We start from the raw sequence: 13,995 nt of genomic DNA, 5'->3' as shown, positions 1-13,995 counted from the left end.
AGGGGGCGGTGGCGGCGGGGGAAGCAAAGTAAGCCGAGGATATGAGATGAGTGATATTGTTATTACACCACTGACGATGAGCTGCAGAAGTTGAGACGGTGTGAGACTGTTGCGTAGGGGGCCAACGCGCACACACACACACACACACACACGCACACACACACACACACTTCACCTCACCTCACATCTTCTCTCGTGCTCTTTCCGGTGCAAACATGTCGCCTACTTGTCTGTCCATCATTATCCATCCCTTGAACTGCTTTCATTTCTTTCTCTTTCTTTTTTCTTTTTCGTCTTCAGCACGTCAAGCAGAGACACAATTCCACACTCATGTGAGTCCCAGTTGTGAGCTGATACGCAGCGAGACAACAACAACGGGGTGGGGAAAAAAATAGAATATCACCGTACAAACACCACCGCTGTTTAGTGTGATGAAAGAGCAAATCCGCACTCACACAGAGCCGGTGAAATATTGGTGAGAAGGCTGACTGAATGTGCACGCTCCTGTCTGTTACTTCAAAGTATTACCACTCTTGGCAGGAAACTAGTGGGTGGCTGTAATCAAACCAAAGGTGCAGCTGGGTTTTTTTTTTTTGTGTGTGTGTGTGAGACAATTTTGTTACTTTTTTTTTGTTTTTGTTGCAATCTCAGTCAATTTGCATTTTCTAGTGGACGTCGTGCAGCGTGTGAACCGCAAAATTGTCCACGTTGGTCTGCACACGCTTAATGTAAACAGTGCTGTAGAGAGTCATCGTACTTCCTCATTCACTTTGCATCAGGCAGTTTCAGGAGCCGGGAAAACATTTGAGCTTCCCCTAAGTGCATTTCATGCTTTTAATTGACACCACTGCATGTTAATTCGAAGCATGTCACGGATGTGTCACACCAGTAAGCCGCCAGTGTCCGACCTCATGTAATGTCGAATTACATTGCTGCTGCTCATCGCCGTGACAATAGATAAGCTTCTCCTAGGCAACGCCAAGCAGTTCAAACAGTCATGTGGAGCTGAGGTGTTTTCTTTTTTGTCTCTTGTTTACCATCCTCTTCACTACTGGTGGCCAATGAACAAATTGTTGTTTTTAAGTCCAATTCCCAGCTTCTAACCACTTTCTGCTTCTTTTCTGTTATTGTCCTGCTTCATACTGTGTTGAACAGTCGGTGTTACTCAGTGGGACCTTGACATGAAGACCCCAAAAAGTACCTGCTAAGGAAAACTGCTGAAATCATACTCTTATGTGTTCTACATTAAAGAAGAAAGGAGCTCTAAACTGCAGAACACGTTTTGATTTGCCTTTTGAAAAGGCCACTGTGGCACACAAGACATAGTTGTATATGAGACGGGTTTTAGTGGTGAAATAAAGACCTCTCTGAACCCTTTGAACCCCAAAACCTGCTGCCTTGCCTTTAAGTTGCCAAACATCATTAATATGCTACGTTATGTTCCTCATCGCTTTTAATTTGTCACTCATAAGAGGTATCAAGAATGATGTAGTAGCTTTACTCTCAACAGGTAGTGGAAGATTGCCAAAAACACGGATGCACCAACAAAGGCAGGAGAGAAGAAAGCTGATTCCTACTAAACTGCATGTAAAAAATGTAGAACATTTAAGAGAAACCATTTTAGAAATTCTATAAGGGAAGGAAGTGTTTCGCTTTGATTCCTATACAAGAAAAGTCAACATTGTACCTTTGTAGGATCTGAGGAGGTAAAAAAGAAACCATGCTCTGAATGACAGTCTGCTGTGTGGATACTTACTTTATTGCAGAATTACTTCTACCTGCTGGTCACTAAGCTGCTCCAGTGAACTGCATTGTGAGATCATTACATAAAACTACGAAAACATGAATTTCATGTGTTAAACTGAATAGAAAGTCAGTTGTGATTTGTTTTATAGACAGACACTTCCAATGTGTTCTGTAATACCAGCGCTTGTTATCAAGGCCAAACAATGTGCTCATTGTCACTTTTACCATTGACTGTCCTAAATGAATCGAGGTAAATTCAAAATGGCTGCCGTAAAATGTGCTGCAAGACCAGAGCTGTGAAAGCGGGAGATTGTCTCTGACGCCTCGTGGCCTGCATGTCTCACGCTACTGTATCCGGTCGAAAGAGCGATAGCACCAGCCCCAAGAATAGCTCCAAATAATTTATAGTGAGGTATGACAAGCTCTGGTGAAAAATAGGACCATGTCTGGGTCCATTGCTGCAGGCCTGGGGGAGAGATTAAATATAACACTTTTATCCAGTAATGTGTATCAGATCATAGGATGGAAAGCTCTCACTGGACAGTAACTCTGTGACACAGGCACAATGCGGTGAACTCCTGGTTACTACGCCTCTGAATCACCACTGACAAGTAATCACTTCTTCATGGCTTTTTTCAACACATATGATGTAATCATATAGGAGCTGCTTAAGCTTTAATGAATGGTTCCTATAAAAATAAAGAACTGAATAACTGAATAAATAACAATTTGGAAAAAAAAACAAACGACGTTGTCAAGGGAAACCTTAAGTTGCAGCAATTTTGTTTCTCAGTTTTCTCTGCTTTATTCAGTGAGAATACACACAAATATCTGTAGAGATAGCCCTTCTGATTTCTATTCTGCTGCCAGCTGTTTGACAAAACCAGTTCTGACAACCCTACTGTACACAACCTGAGCTTTACTGAACAGCACACACAGGAAGTAAGCTGTAAGTTGTGGTTGATCTCAGAACTCTTCTTGTTCCTTGTTTAAGGCCAGTATGAAACTTTTTACGTCAGAGGGTACGCGAGGGTCCAAACTTTCTGTCCATACAGACTATGTTAGTCAGAATGCTCAGTAGCAGTGTAATACGTATTCTGCAGCTTTTTCTTCCATATCACATGATCTTCAGCAGATGGAGTACAGATGATCAAGCTTTACATTATTCATAGTAGTTTTATGAAGAAGTATTTAATTTTGTTTTTTTCCCATGGAAATAATCATCCTGTCTCCTAAAATTGCTTAGATGTAACTCTATACCATTGCTTCTTCTAGAACGCATAGATCTACAAGGTTTCTGCCTCTATCTCCATCCAACTCTTCCCACTCACTGCAGCTCACCACACCAGCTCACCAGCTTGTCTTCTAGCATATGAAAAACATTCCTGGACATGGAAATAAGGTTAAAAAACAAAACAAAACAAAAAAACAGCACAGGTCTGCTGTGTGTCTGTTAGATGTGTAAATAGGTTACAGTAAAGACTTTAACTGAAACAACTTTAGGAGGTAGTAGTGCCAGTATTTTTCTCAGATTGATCTGCTGGCCCAGGTGGCCAAGAAATAATGAATATATTAACAGTCCTGAATATTTAGTAATTAAAAAATTACAGTTGAAAATTAAACAAATTTTTCAACATTACGTCTAACAAGCATTCAGTGTATTCAGAATTTTTAGATTATCTGTATCCCTCAACTAAAATTGGTCCATAATGTTAGTCAAGCTGAAAAACTAAAACATATTAAAAACTTAAGGAATATTTGAGGACAGTGACAAGTTAATGATTGCAATCACTGTGTGTGTGCGTGCGCGCGTGTGTGTGTGTGTGTGTGTGTGTGTGTGTGTGTGTGTGTGTGTGTGTGTGTGTGTGTGTGTGTGTGTGTGTGTGTGTGTGTGTGTGTGTGTGTGTGTGTGTGTGTGTGTGTGTGTGTGTGTGTGTGTGTATTAAATTGGCTGTAAGTTACAGCCTTCCACTGCAGCTCTGTATGGTTTTCTGTGTTTTCTATGGAGGGCAATGCAGCCATCGGCAGAAAAACGATGCTTACCTGCTGTAGTATGAATAGCACCATGTGTCATCTGCTGTCTGTTTATCACATGATCTTTGAGGGCTATTATAACACATTAAGCATTCATTTCTTTGATTTGATTTGATTGTAATCTTGTGATGAATTATATCCTGCAATCTATTGCTGATCTGTTGTTTCAGGACCATGGACAGTGCTGTTTGCTGATAGTACTGCAGTGGAAAAGGAGACATTGATGGACAGAACGCTTGACGTCATTCAGATTCTTACTTAGTTCACATTTTGTGGCCTAAGCAAAATATGGAAATATTGAAAGTCATAGCCTTACAATAATGAAGTTGTGGATGCAGCTTAGTTTTTTCATTTCCACACCTTAAAAACTCATTCCTATGAGTGTATAATCTTGTGGCCATACATTTAGAGCACATGGCTTCCAGTAACATTTTTCCTGTCAATGTCACCAGAGTGGCTCTGTGGGATACAGGCGTAAAGCATAGTAAGAGTAAGAGTAGCATGTAGTACTTCAGTAAATGGACTTAGTTTACATTCCTGGTTCTTTAGTGGAACAGCAGACTCTCAGACTCCATCATAGAAAATAACACATTTAGACATACGGTCAACGTATTAGAGCCCTGCTCCATAGAGTTTTTCTGCATGCATTTCACTCTGTGGTATTTGTCCTGTACAAGTGAGCGCAACCAGCATTTATTCATGAATCATGAACTGTGCTGGTAGTTGCATTCACCACTGATGGATGGTGGTCTACAGGAGCTACAGTGGGCTACTTCCCACTATGCCCACTAGTCCTGAATGGGAAATTACAAATCTGGTTTTGTGAATTCTGATGCTGTCTCATTTATGAACAAAATACAAGCACACTTTTAGCAGAGGAACTAAAAGAAGTAGTGTCAGAGTTGAGCACAGTGGTAGAGTTAACTTTGCTAACTTGACCACTGTAGATGTAGACTGTATAAAGGGGCTGGAGTCAGTCCCAGCTGACTCATGGTGAAGGACAGGTCGACAGCTACCACAGAGCAAAGAACCTTGTGAGAAACCATGCATGCAAACAAAGAACATGCAAACTCCAGGCCCAGACCGGGACACAAATTTGAGAGCTGTGAGGTGACAGTGCTAACTGAGCCACTGTGGAGGTCTCTCTCTCTCTCTCTCTCTCTCTCTCTCTCTCTCTCTCTCTCTATATATATATATATATATATATATATATATATATATATATATATATATATATATATGTTTATAGAAAAATGCTACACACAAGCTTGAACATTAACAGACACAGACACACACACACACACACGTCTCTTTCTCTCTCACACCCGCCCACACACAGCTTACTTTTAGCCCTCAGGCATTGCATTTGAGAGTTTCATTTACTTGATTAAATCATATTTGCATATGGAAATTGTTTGAAAATGATATTAATTTGTTATATTCAAAGGAGAATTACTTTCTCATATTAAAGCTAAATCAGACAAAGGCTGTGAGAGTGACAGGTGATGATATTGAACTTTGCTCAGTAGGTGCCTGTCGATGAAAATATGCACACACACACACACACACACACACACACACACAGATGTACAAAATGCATGTTTTCAGGGTATAAATCTGTCTACACTTCCTCTTCCTAGCTGTGTGTATGTGTCAAAATCTGCATCCAGTTCTCCTTCTCTTGATCAGTTCCAATAAAGATGAAGGTCCTTTTCTCAGTGAGATTTTCCTCCACCTTGTGTACTGTGTCCAGGTGTGTATGACTGATGTAGCTCGGCGAGACGTCACCATGGGACGGACCTCCTCCTGAGCCAACTTAACTTATCAGGAGCATGGACCAAAAAAAAATCAGGCTAATTAATTAAGAACAGTATTAGAAGTAATGGGATATTATAATATAAATTGCTACATTCTGGAACCAATTTAATCCAATTACTGGAACCCCTCATGAATATAATACCTCCAAAATCACTCCGTCAGAGTCCAAAGGGAGATGTGTCTGACTACTAAGACTGAAAGAAAAGAAAAAAAACGGCTCCCTTTTAACGGCGAACACCAACAATGATTTAAATGGTTGAGAGCAACTGTTAATTTGAGTAATAAACCTAATGATGATTTTTTTTTCTCTAATTGACATTTCGACCATTTACAACCTGAGTAGGTTTTTGTTTGAGCTCCCTTGCGCTTGATAAAGACGAACGACTGTAAAAGCTGATTGGTGCTTTTTCTCTTAATGGCCCTTACCCAGTTTAAAAAAAAAATGTCTTAAAAGAGACAAAAGACTACACTTCTGCACTAGTTAAAGTGGAGTGCATTTTGGAGGAGCGGATAAATTGACATTAAGAATCATAGCAACTTTAAAGGCACAGAAATCATTTCATGAGGGATAAATCCACATTTGAGTATATTAAACAATATGTGAGTGGTTAGGAGATGATTCAGAATTAGGAGGCATAGCTGGCAGCAAGCACTTTAGAAGTGAAAACAGGTCACAGAGCAGTTTGAATGTAAAATTTTTTGTTATTCAAAATGCCAGCTGCTTGTGCGGTAATGGAAGAAGGATTTAGATTTTCTGTTTGAGTAAAAGCAGCCAAATCAGAACAGAAAAATACTCTAGTAAAAGTAAAAGTCATTTATTCTAACTTATATTTAGCGTTTAGGCTAGGTATTTAAAACAAAAGTGCTCATTATGCTGATAGAACGACGCCTGTCAGTGTCACATAGCATTATTTATTGTATCATTAAAGTATCACAGATGCTTTACAGCTTTTATAGTTGGTAGAGGAGGAGCAAATTATTTTTTACTGTTGGCTGATTTAATTTCCTGTCTTTTCATATTCATCAGACTTCATATGCTTGCATAGTTTTCATATTTCATATAGATTCACTGTCTTGCTATTTTATTGCTTGATTTGAAGTACACTAGCGTTCCTACACATTCTAAGACTATTTTTTAATTTTTTTTTACTATTTTATACAGTGTAGAACAACACAGTTATGTAGTGGGCAAAAAATAAACTTAAATATATAGTCTAGATTTTAGATTAGACAAATTATTTGCTGTAATGAGGTCTGAATGTTGGTCTGATAAGTTTTAGCTTGTCAGTGCTGGTGGAGGCTTTGCTGACAAAAGATGGCTGCTTTAAAGAATCTAAAATTTATAACCTGTTACTATGACAACATTTTTTATGCTTACTACATACAGCGCATTCATTGAGATGTGTCATTTCAAAGTTCTGTTGTGTTTAGGTTTGTTTTACAATGTAGACAATAGAAAATAACATTGAATTAGTAGGTGTGTACAAATTCAAGTGGACACTTGAGACCCAGTAAATTGACCGGCTGACAAAAAAATGTAAAAAGTCAAATAAAAGGCTGCCATGCCAAATAACTTGCCGTGTTATGAAGCAGTTTGATGTTCAGAGTGAGCAATTAAACTAAACTTGATCCAAATATTTCACAGTCTTCTCTGGTTAAAACTTTACAGCACTGTCACAGACACTGAGAAAGGTGAGGTGTGTGTTCTACTGCACTCACAACCACACACATGGTGTCGCAGTGCACTGACACACCCTGGAGGACACATCAGCATCACAGCAACGAGATGAGAAAGTAAAAGCAATGCTTAAATCGCATATATCTGAGGAATAAACTCAGAAATTAAATATTTATTTAGTTGCATCTAAAACGGTTACATACTCTTTTTCTAAATACACAAAGTGTTTCTTTCTTTTCTTCTCAGTATATATCTTAATACATGCATTGCATCCTGGAAGCTCACCAGCAGCAGGGTCTGTGTGAGTGTCACTACTGTGTCAGCATCCAGTGATTAGACTGGAAGGAATCCAGACACCAACTTCTTGAGACTGTGAACAAAGTGACTATTAAACTTTCCAAAGAAGAAATGAAATTATTTCAGGGGGAAAAATAAAACTCAGTTGCTCTTTTAATCAGTGACAAATTCAACCATGCCTTAATGCATATTTAATTACATCAACTTTCCCTCTTTTTTTGATCAAGGCGAGGGGGAAGATCTCGTTAAATGGAGGCATATGGATGTTAGTGTGAAATATTGAGAAGTATATGAAAGAGGAGCCCTGTATTCCCTGGTGGATCCCTCAGACAATCATGCCAAAGAACAGAGCAGAAGGAATTCAGGTGTTTGTTGTTGTTGTTGTTGAGAAAATCGTCAGCTCACCAGTAAAGCTATTATCCCATACTACCGAATACAATAAAATTTGAGTCAGTTCAGTTTTATTGATACTCTCAAGAGCAATTTAACAGGTAGTGTTGGTAGTCACAGCACAACGTCTCATCTCACTTTATTCACATCAACAAACAACAGATAATGCAATAACACGCAATGTAATTGTAATGGTAGCTGCAATGGAGAAACACTATACACCAGTGCTGCTTTGCTGGTATTATCATACACTTAGATGTGGTAAATGCCCATATAATTGCAGCTGAAATGCCTTAAGCAGCTTTCTGCTATCTGTTGCTGTTTGTCAGTCCAGTAGATTAAGCCATCTGTGCCAAAATGAGTAATAAACAGAGATCTTGGTTATGTTGTGATTGGCTGATTTAAGTTAAAATACAAAACTGAATGTCTAAAGTGATAACCCACACTTCAAAAATTATTTTTTTCATTCTTAATAGGTTCTTACAGCAACATAAATGCTCACCACACAATGAAATCATGTGTTATTTCTTGATTTCTTCAGTCAGTGTTGTAGAACTTACTGTGTTAATGGTACATCCACCAGAATACAGTACTTGTGGCTTTTGTTGTGGAACTAAGAAAACGTCATTCAAAATCACAATAACATTAGTGGCAAAAGAGATCACCGGATAAATCCAGCTTTGGAACATTTCCCTTTTGACAGGATGTCATATGTGTCAATCAATATTTAGATAGAGGAACCGGATAGACACCATTTATCCACCCAGAATGTCCCATTGTTGCACTGAGTGCATTGTAGTGACCCTTTGCTTCAAGGGGATAAGTTGACCCAAACCATGCCAGCAAAAATGCCCCCTACAGCACAACAGCCACTGGATCCCTTCACTATAGGGTCAAAGGTTCAGGTTTTTCCTTTGTTGTTAAAATCACAAAATGTCTGAGATGTATTGGCAAACATTGTTGGTATTCATTTCAAAGTATGGACCAGTCAAACCCTGAAACATGCTTTACGTGGACAGAGATGCAGAAGAAAGAAACACCTCTACGAGAAACAGCACTGAGTTACAGAAGCCAGTGGAACAGCAACTAGCCTGGAGGCACTATGAAGAGTTTGGTGGTGGATATGCTTCTTTGCCAAAATCAGTTTAATCTTTGTGCATCTGGCACAGTTAGAACACCAGGATGAATTTAGCCAAACTTAGAACCAAGATTAGAAGCAAGGGCAAAATCGAGCACCGTGAAACATGAAAACCTTTCTTTTTCAACAGCACAAGGTCTGTTTCAGTGAAAATCCTTAAACATTGATATAGTGGTTTCAGAAGATTTCATTTGACCAGTTACAGTGGAGGCCTTGGATTCTTAGTGAGGTTGCCAGGTTTGTGACTTTAGGCTTCGACAGACAGAACATGGGTGATAGCCGAAAGTCTTGGCGACGAGCTTGCTGGCAAACATACAAAGTGTATCCAGTGTTCTGGAGTCACTGGAATGCAGGTAGAGTAGCCATTTTCCCAGATCCCAGTCTCTGTATTAAGCTAAGCCAAATGCAGTCCTGCAAATACTTAAGCTTTTGGACACAAAGAAGAAAGTGATTTCAATCCTGTCATTTTATTCCAGGCAATATGGCCAACCAGCATATTTCCCAAAATGTCAGTCGTCTAAATGAACCTCTCCTTCTCCTCCTGCTCCTGGTTGGTTTACCAGCCAGCTGTTCTGAGCTGCACCCGGAGGGCCCACTAGTCCCAGGGGCATAGTTACTGTTGGTTGCCACCTACACACAGAAAACACACACATGCACAAACTCAGGCCTTTGAAGCTATAATGGTCTGCTATGAGAAGTTTTTAGTTCAGTTCATGTGTTGCCAGACCAGCTCTGACCTGTCGAGGCTTGGACTCTGCAAGGACTCGGTAAGTTATTTTCATGTCCAGCAATGCAAGATTAGTCTGATATATGTCACACTGTGGGCTGCACAGTGGCATAGTGGTTAGCACTTTCGCCTTGCAGCGAGAAGATCCCTGGTTCGCGTCCCGGCTTTCCCGGGATCTTTCTGCATGGAGTTTGCATGTTCTCCCTGTGCATGTGTGGGTTTTCTCCGGGTACTCCGGCTTCCTCCCGCAGTCCAAAAATATGCTGAGGTTAATTGATTACTCTAAATTGCCCGTAGGTGTGAATGTGAGAGTGATTGTTTGTCTCTATATGTAGCCCTGCGACAGACTGGCGACCTGTCTAGGGTGTCCCCTGCCTTCACCTGAGTCAGCTGGGATAGGCTCCAGCACCCCCCCCGCGACCCTAATGAGGATTAAGCGGTGTATAGATAATGGATGGATGGATGGATGTCACACTGTGGCAGGAATATGTGGTGGAGGTATTGAAAATTTGCCACAAGCTGCCTTTTGTTGCAAAAGCTCCAAATGGGCCCTTTGTAGATGTGTCATGTCGTGAGTTCTGGAAACACCATTCTAGGATGGTGAGCACATTTTACCACATTTCTCACCAGACTGTAAGCTGTATTACACACTATAAAGGGGCCTTAAGTCAGATTTGTTCAAGCACCTCATCCCACACCGTGCTGCTGGTTCATGGGTTGTTCAAGCCAGCTGTCTGCTCAGAATGATTTCGCTTTTGTCAAAGCTGCAAAGGTCTTTACGCTGGCTCTTTTCTATCTCATATAGAATTGGTGTGACCATCAGTTTAGAGGCCTTTAAAGTTATTAGCATTTACACAAATCATACTTTAGTGTGTGTGTTAGATTTGGCGTTTTAGGGGAAAATTTGAATCATTATCATAATATAGTAATATACACTAGTATAGTAGTTTCAGAAATCTCCTTAGATGTTTTCTTTGCTTCATGCAGGCCAATAATTTCACCCTTCTGAGACAGATTAACATCCTTTTCATGACCACAGGATACGTCTTCCAACATGGTTGTTTAAGAAATGGGAAGCTCCTCACTGCATCAGCTAGGGTTAAATAAGTTGTTGCAGCTGAAACGTATTCATAATTATCCAATGGAAGGCTCTTGTCTATTTGCTTAGTTAAATCCTAGCGGTGACTTTTTTTGTGGCCAGGCATTGTTTTATGTGTGTACATGCTGTAACAATACTTGTGCAGTGTCTAAATGTTTTGTTTTGTTAGTTTTTGACATTTTTACTTTGATCAGAGAGATACAATATAGACCACATTGGCACTCAGGAGGTAAATCAAGTCACTCCTGAGTATCTAATATAAGTGAAGATTTGTTGTTTCTTTACTACTGGATTGATTTCCCTGGATACAGTTACGTAGAAACATGTGCTGGTCAGCCACAGACAAAAGCTGTAACTGCTGTCATATTTTTGTTGACTTCTCATGTTGTACACAAAAACATGGACAGTACAGTAGCTACAAAGACATGTGGAAACTCACAGCAAAAACACACATGCACACACAGCAGTCCACATGCTGGCACAACTAGTGAAGAGTAAGCAGTAAATGGCTCGATTATATGTAGAGTTTGTAGAAAAAATCACAATAAAGAATATTGTTGTGTAAGCCAATGGGATTTTCTCACTGGAGTGATGTTAAACATGCAGATGTCCATCACAGTTATCGATTCCGGTTAGCTTATACCTTGGCTTATCTCTGACCCGGCTGCCAAGCTTCTCTCTTCTCCTTTCAACTCTTTTCCTCTTTCATCCTGTTTTAGTCTCATATTCACACACTCAGTCCTGTCAAGATTTTTGAAGTAGAGCATTTTATGACTTACTGACGTTTTATTTCATCTTCCATTGTGACATTTTGTCTTACCATTAATTCTTGGCTGTTTAACAGATGATAACTTTACATTTCTGTGGTGAAGAAAAGAAGCACACACACATACACAAAAAGAAACTCAGGAACTGACAGTATTTTGTCTGCTGCTGCAAAATACGATCAATGATTGGGTGAAAACTCTCTGCAAGTCAAACTTCATGGGCACCAACGAACTTTCACAGACACTCTGCAGATGGGCAGGTAGACCCTCAGTAGCTTGACCTAGTCTGGCAAACTTAAATGGGCATTCCACGTTTTTTACATGTCAAAATCCATTTACTGGTAACGCAAGGTATTCTTGTGATGTCTTTTGTGGTTCTCCAGACACTCAGTCAAGCCTGACAAATAACCCTGGTGATGTCATAGCAACATCATTGGGTTATCTCAGCTAGAACTCAAAGATGACATTTTATGACAAACTAACAGAATGCATGTTTTAAAACTAAGAGAGATGGTCTTTTCCAGATCAACAGGGGGTAATGTAAGAGCCTTGAGGCTGCATTATGGCAGGGAGAGGATGCAGTGTTTGTGTCTCCTAGAGGGTATAAAATCTACTGCTGTGTTTCTCAAATCCCCCAACCACATAGAAGTGCTTCTTTACGCCTGCAGATAACCTATGATGTAACATGCTTATTGCGACAGACTCACTGTGTACCACAAGTGTCAAAGAGAACTTTGCTGTTACATGTATACTGCAGTACAATACAGTTTTTCAAATGAAAATACCCTCTGATGTTTGTTTAGAGGTCAAAACTCCAGCACCACCTGTTGTGCAAGGGTAATTTTCTTGTGTTTATCCTCAGGTTAAAACAACAGAAACATTGCAGTTGTTTTCTGCAATGACAGCTGAAGCACAGTGAAAAAGACAAGCATCCTTTTAATAATAAAAGCACAACAAAATCCCACTAAATTGTGTCAGTTAGGTTTAAAGAGTACTCTACTGATTTAACATTGCACTTACATAAAACCGTCAGACTCACACTGGAAACTTTAAAGAAAATTAGATTCAAAAAAACATTTATGCTTCACAATCACAGATGTTGCCTTTTTTTCCTCATGCATTGTTCTTCATTGTCTTAACCTGCTGACTACATTACCCACAATGCACACCCTGCGACTCCAGGACAGGCAGTATCTGTTAATGTCAGCTAATGTGGCCTGCAGCAGAGATGAGCTGCAGGCCACAGAGGTCTTGTCAACTCTCTTAACAGCTCCACAACAACATATTTATTTCGTTTTTAAATTTGTAGGCTTCAACTCCAGACACTGTCTTTAGAGATGTCACCTGAGGAAATTTTTGCTTGCAGCTCCCTCTGGAAACCTTACAAACCATGATGTAGAGGACTGGATTGGGACTGGAATCCCCTGAGTACTGCAGGGCCCAACGTAAGTCTTTTAACTATGCTGTCGGCAAGTTGTCTAAAAAAACACACAAAAAACAAAACTGTGAATCCGGATTTAATGCAAACAGAGAGATGAAGTCAACAAATGAAGTTGACAAGGAAATTAAGCTGGGTTTTTGCAACAAAAAAGCAAATTAGGGCAAGTCTGACATGTGGATGAATTTCTCAGCTGCTACCAAACGAGATGAAAAAAATAGCATTTTGTTGTGACAAATGTGCAAAGTGTTGACCCGTCTGGGCCAGAGCGACAACTGCGCTGTTCTTCCAGGTCAAAGCAAGCTCAGTTTCAAAGATAAATCACTTCTTCCTGCATATATTAAACAAAAGACCATCAAAAAATAGCTAAAAAAGTGTGCTTACTGCTCTCGAACGACACATTCTTATTGATGTAATTGTAAATTTTCTTTGTTCCTACTGACATGTGTGTCTCTTTATTAATCCTATAAAGTAAAATAACAGATGGGAGAAGACACAAAACCAGTTGCACTAATGAAAATTGTTCTGTTTGGCAATTCATGTACCTTCATGTATAAAATCACTGGAATTCCCCTTCAAATAACCTAAATGTTTAAACCAGCCATACCAATTTCTGTTTGAAGGCAATCTAGCTTACTGGCATTCTAAGATCTTCAGTTGCGTTCTTGAAAATCACTCAGCTTTTTATTTGTATGTTCCTTGTATTTCCAGTCAAATTTAGGATATTTACATCCTGTTAATGGTTGTTCTTTTGGCTCTGATGTCGGCCTTCTCAGTAATTTAGCCTTTGAGAAGTCTTTCACTGAAACTTCCCTGGTGTTTGTGATTAAAGTCATTTTTAGTGCTTTTCAGAGCTTTGGCAG

The sequence above is a fragment of the Amphiprion ocellaris genome, chromosome 16, assembly GCF_022539595.1.
Source record: "Amphiprion ocellaris isolate individual 3 ecotype Okinawa chromosome 16, ASM2253959v1, whole genome shotgun sequence".
NCBI lineage: Eukaryota > Metazoa > Chordata > Actinopteri > Pomacentridae > Amphiprion > Amphiprion ocellaris.
Note: the sequence above shows the minus strand (reverse complement) of the source record.